This window comes from Scardinius erythrophthalmus, assembly GCF_964197995.2.
Source record: "Scardinius erythrophthalmus genome assembly, chromosome: 25".
NCBI classification, from domain to species: domain Eukaryota; kingdom Metazoa; phylum Chordata; class Actinopteri; order Cypriniformes; family Leuciscidae; genus Scardinius; species Scardinius erythrophthalmus.
In genome coordinates, this window is record NC_138245.1 from 4,028,218 (window position 1) to 4,034,548 (window position 6,331).

Sequence of the window (6,331 nt, forward strand, 5' to 3'; positions counted from 1 at the left end):
TGCTACGTGAGCAGGTGTGTCATCTTTTATGTAGTATATACATACACTCACCGGCATCACTTTATTAGGTCCACCTTGTTGATGAAAAGAGCAAACTCACCCCCGTGCAGAGGATCTCTTTTCTTGGTATGGAGCTGGACTCAATCCACCAGACGGCACGCCTCACAGAGGAATGTGTCCGGTCAGTGCTGAACTGCTTGAATACCAACACGAGCAGGACAGCGGCCCCACTGAAACCTTTTCAGAGGCTCCTGGGGCATATGGCATCCGCAGCCACAGTAACGCCGCTGGGTTTGCTTCATATGAAACCACTTCAGCACTGGCTTCACGGCCGAGTCCTGAGATGGGCGTGGCAGAGCGGCACGCTTCGTGTGACAATCACCCCAGCCTGCCGCCAAACCCTCAGCCCCTGGTCCGACCCCTTGTTTCTCCGGGCCGGAGCGCCCCTAGAACAAGTGGTCACCACAGATGCCTCCAACACCGGCTGGGGGGCCACGTACAATGGGCATGCAGTAGCGGGGATCTGGACTGGCCCCCAACTGCATTGGCACATCAACTGCCTCGAGTTGCTAGCAGTACACCGTTGCTCGGCAAGCATGTGCTGGTCCATACGGACAACACTGCAACCGTTGCGTACATCAACCATTAAGATGGTCTACGCTCCCCTTGCATGTCGCAACTTGCCCGCATCCCCTCATATGGATTGACCCCCGGCCTGCTCAATCGTGCCGCCGACGAGCTCTCACGACAGCCTGTGGCCCCAGGAGAGTGTAGACTCCATCCTCAGGCGGTCCAGCTGATCTGGGACCACTTCTGGGCCGCACAGATAGATCTGTTTGCCTCTCCGTACTCGTACCATTGCCGGTTGTTTTATTCCCTGACCGAGGGGACCCTCGACATGGATGCACTGGCACACAGCTGGCCCCGAGGCCTACGCAAGTATGCGTTTCCCCCAGTGAGCCTTCTCGCACAGACACTGTGCAAAGTCAGGGAGGACAAGTAGCAGGTCTTGCTAGTTGCCCCTTATTGGCCCAACCGGACCTGGTTCTACTTGGTAAGGTTTGCTTTCACAAAGCAACTTTTCAAAGCGTACCAAAATGTGTTCACGCAAGTCACATGCGGGCACAACTGTCCTCTAATTGGCCAGCGTTTCCTCTGCGTCATCCATCAAGATGATTAATAAGTTCGCTCTATGAGCTTATTGCGGCTTTATTTGTAACTGTCGAGACACACGCAAACACTATATGAATGTAGCCATCATTGCCGCTGTTAAATTATATACTATTCGTATTAATACTACAGCAAATTCAAACGTGCAGTGTCAAGACACACACAAACACTATACAAATGTTATAATACAGCTAGAGCAGAAATCAAGTCTTCACCGGGACAGCATTCTCGCACTGAGAAGCGATATTACACAACATTTTATGAAGATGAAGAGGTGCTTTTTTGGTTTTCAACTGTTATAACTAATGTGCAGAATCACAGAATCAGACACTACTGCTATTTATTTAGCACATTTCCCGTTATGAATTATAATACCATTATAATAATGGTCCGTTGGGTAGGATTGCTTTCACTCCTCAAGCGAACCGTCCCAGAGTTCGTTTGCAATTGGGCCGAGACCACCTCGTTCAGGAGGTCTCGGAGCGATTATTTTGGTGCGGATCCGAGCACGATTTCTTGCACCTTCTTGCCCATTCTGTTGCTCAGTTTGAACTTCAGCAGATCGTCTTGAACATGAGTGAGTCTCAATCAGCTCCTGAGCTCGTGAATCAGTATAGACCTTATGTAGCCCCGCCCCTTTTCAGCGCTGAGCTTGTGGTCTTTTGTCTTCCGGTCTGTATTTTCACAGCGATCTTGCGTATTTATGAATGAACAGCTTGTTTTAAACTCTTCCCGGTCTACTGAAATTTGTTAAGACTGCTTTAAACATTACAATCCTCATGATAACTTTCGTTAACTTCAAAAGCTAATTACTCCTGGACAGCAATGCCATAGAAATATACAGAGCAACCGCAAAAACGGAAGTTCAAAGAAAATACTCTAAAGATGGCCGTGCCCTTGTTTCTCTGGCGCATAAGATCTATATCATGTAAAAGAATCTGGGCACTGGTAGGACCATGGCTCAGTACACATTGGGACAGTGATTAGCCTACTCAATTTCCAGCAACATGACTAGAACCGAACATCACCGCTGGTATTAATTAACAACAGGACCTACATCTTTTTTATATCATTTGTTATGCTGTTTAAACACATTTTTCTGTTCCATATCCTGACAACATTTAACTATAAATGTTAACTAGATGTGTTCAATGTGGGTTTATGCTGACATATAATAAAAATGGTCTGTCTTTTCAAATCTTCTATTGCGTGCCATTATATTTATTGAGTTGGCTCATGCATTTTATTTTCGCGCTTCAGAAATGTGAAGTCTGATCTCTGTCCTATTATGTGTGTGTGTGTGTGTGTGTGTGTGTGTGTGTGTGTGTGTGTGTGTGTGTGTGTGTGTGTGAACCTTCTGCCTGTCTTTGATGTAGGCCTACCCATATGATTTATATTGTAAGTAAAAGTTTGCATTGGAACTTTTATTTCTTCTTCGTCTTCTTCTGCCTACACATCATGACAAAGTGTTTCTTTATATAGATGTGAAATAAATACCTGTGTGCATTAAGCAATTGTTAAATGATTAATGTGTCTTTCTTCGTGACAATGACTGTTAGTTTTTGTTATGCAATATTGGAGCCATAATTATTATCTTTTGACTGTGTAACATTTTCAAATTAATTTTGTTATTAAACTTTACCTAAAAGAAGTTAGTGGACTACTGGATGTTATTCAAGTTCAAATCACACTCACAAAGGACGAAGCAACAACTATGAGAATTTGGACAGATTGCTATCACAGCAGCATTTGCCCATATACATAATTCCTGTTTGGCAAGTTTTCTTTTTGTTGACAGTAGCAATGAAACGTAGCAACAGCACTGGTTTCAATATTAGTATCACCATTTAAAGTTAAATATTACCAGAGTGTTTAAAGCTTATATGATTAAAATGTAATGTACGGTTTAATTGTGAATTTCCGGTACAAATGAGGTTATAATTTACTGCTGTTATAGCAAAATGCCTAAAGTATACGAATGCCACATTTTTGTAAAGTTTCTAAACCATTGCATCTTGCATTAAGAATAAAAACGGACTTTAAAAAAAAAAACGATAAACTTTCTTTGCCATTTTATAACCTTATATAACCAGAGGACTTTGTATGGTGTCTTTTTTTTTTTTTGCTGCTTAATATAACTTGGCACGTGTTATGCCTGGTTCACACTAATGGTTAGTTCCTTGAATCTCACTTTATGAGAGGCTTTCTGCTGATATTTCACCAGTATTGGCCTTGATCATTCTAGACAGGCTGTCACTCAGTCCAGTTACATTGTTCGGCCACCAAGTGGCGGGAAGGGACAGTCTTTGAGTGAGTCATTAAAATGCGAATTCATTCAAGATAGATATAATGAAACAAGCTGTTAATTATTTTAATATTTAATTTGAACTTTGAGCTCCACTTTACAAGGCTCATCAGAGCAGCAATGCGGCGCATGGCAACGCTGAAGCTGAGACGTCACTTCATGATCAATGGCTGATTCATGGTATTGACCAGCGCTGACGCCATTCATTAGACATATCCTTAAATGTTAAAAGGATGATTTTTGAAAGATTTCGCTTTCCTTGGTCACGGCTACCTTTTCACAAATATGACTTGATATGAAGGACAGATATTGTGTTTACAAGCTTTTCTGCTTCAGATCTGCTGTGTGAGATCATGTGAGGCGCTTCCTCTGGCACCATAATCTTAATAACATTTTGTAGTGTGTGATGCGCTGCGATTTTCAAATCTTATAGTGTGAGCATGTGTTACGTCTGCATCGTTTTGGTTGTTTTCTTTTACCTTCCCTTCCTGTTTCTTCTGAGCTGTCCTTTATTTTTAGGTCCACTTCGATTGGTTCAACTTCATGTCAATCATGATTTAACAAGCCAATGACATTCTCTCCTGAAGGAGCCAATCAGTACTCTCCTTCTATAAGAAGCTGGAAGTGACGAGAGGAAGAGGGGGGGGGCGTGTTTTTTCTTGTTTGATTTCTGTTGTGTTGTTAGCCTCCTCGATTTGCTTTCTTATTTATGTTTTCCTAAGTTTGTATTATTTGATTATTTTGATATGTGAACTGCTGTCCACGATCTCTCCAGACGCAGAGAGGAGGAATAGCAGTATGTCACGTGACCTACACAGTACAACACGTTAGAGTTTGTTTGTTTAATACATCAGGTAAGGAGCGGGTGCTACCTCATGTACTTATGTTTTGTTAGCTAGTGTAGTTTAGTTGGCTATCCGTTGGCCGAAGATTTGTTTATTTTCGTGTTTTATTTCTTTGTTAGATTAGTAGTAATAAGAGGGTTAAGATAGTTTGTTTTGTTATGTTTATTTCTTTGATTTAGCACCGCTCGTTGTCCTCCTCTTATGTGTTCTGTGTTTTTTTGTTCAATTGATGTTACTTGTATATTTTGTAAATATTTATTTACTCACATGGACACTGTAAAGCAATCGGGTGTATTATTACTATTATTATGAATTACTAAAAATCGTTTGAGAATATCTGTTTCTGTCTGAATCATTATAACACATCATTACAACTATCAGTAACTGAACCTGGTTTCTTTTTTTTATTTAAATTCAATACTTATGTTACTTACCCTATTAACCCTAGACACCTTTAAAAGGGAGACGTAACAGCATGTTTAAGATTTGAGGGAAGAAAATCTGCAAAGATTCTGCAAAGTGTGTGCTGCAACCAGATTTTACAATCGATTAGGATTTTAAAACTCCTGTGGTGTGAGCCAGGCATTAGTGTCGTAGGCCTACAGTAAGCAGATCAAACAGGCAGGAGGGGCAGCAATCATGAATGAAGAGTGATTGGTGAATGTTTAGTTGAAATAGGCCTACCCAATGCCCCCGTTACCTTTGAGTATTCACCAAAATATTACCTCAGAAATTACTTTCAGAGCATTCATGCATTTTTTTAAATTATTTTGAGTATCCACCTTATTCCTGATGACCTTACTGCGTTTTGAATTATGGGTGGCACTTCCGGTTTGGGGAACTTCCATTAAAAAAGGCTGAAAGGAATCATTTCAAATCATAAGGTTGCCCTACAAATAAAGCTGATTTTCCTTCATGACTTATTTTCAGACAAAATGAGAAAATTATACTTGGTATTTTAACGTGACATGTTATAAAAAGAATATCCATGGCAAGAGCTCTTTTCAGTCGGTGCTTTTATTTTCCTCGTGATTAATTTTTCCCTTTGCAATCCGCTGTAAAAGTATGAAAAAGGACAACATATCCTGCACATTTGTGGTCTGTTCTCCCGAATTTAATTTACGATATATTCCATTAATAATTCACTGGAATGCACGAAGAATCTCTCGTTATTCTCCTCAAATCCTCACGTCTCTTTCCAGGTTTGTTTTCACAGGTAAATGCAATTTATAATCTGTCAAAATGACGGAAATCACTTTGAAATAGTATCACGTAATGCTGAAGTTAATGAACATTTTTGATTAACGTAAAATAAGTTACATTACATAATACATATATATTACTACAGTGATATTTAACCTGGCCATTATTGCTGTGGAAAGACTCGCGTTTTGGGGTAATTTGGTCTGTTGAAATACCTTGTTGATGCTTTTACACTTTTAAATTTCCTTTTAATTTTCCACGGATGAAGGGTGAGTAAATTAATGTCATCTCGTGACACTTTCTTAACGTATTGCATTCATAGAGCGAGCCTTTTCACTGATTGTTTACAGCTTAACGGAAGTTACACCCATAATTCGCGCAAAGCGCCATGGGGCGTATGAATAAGGTGGATGTGTTTTTTATACAACAAAAACAAATACCGAACAAAGACCAGTGCCCTGTTACATGAAGCTTAAACAAACTCTGAGGTTTATAGTAACTTTAGAGTTGACAAAACAAAACAAATCCAACTTGGTTTAGATCAGGTTCAGCAGGTTCACACGTTTGGTTAACACTGGAGCGTGTGCGCCTGAAAGAGTAACAACCAAAATCACAAACTCTCTTGAGTGTGAACTTATTTTAATCAAGGAATTACTTTGCGATCACTAAAAAGTATGTTCTATATAGGTGCTTTTGAATTTGTTATGTTAAGTAGGCTGTTGTATGGTATTTTGTAATTGATAGTTATTGAGATTATTGATTGATTGATTGATTGTATTGTCTATTTTTGTCTTTTGTGTTGTCTAGC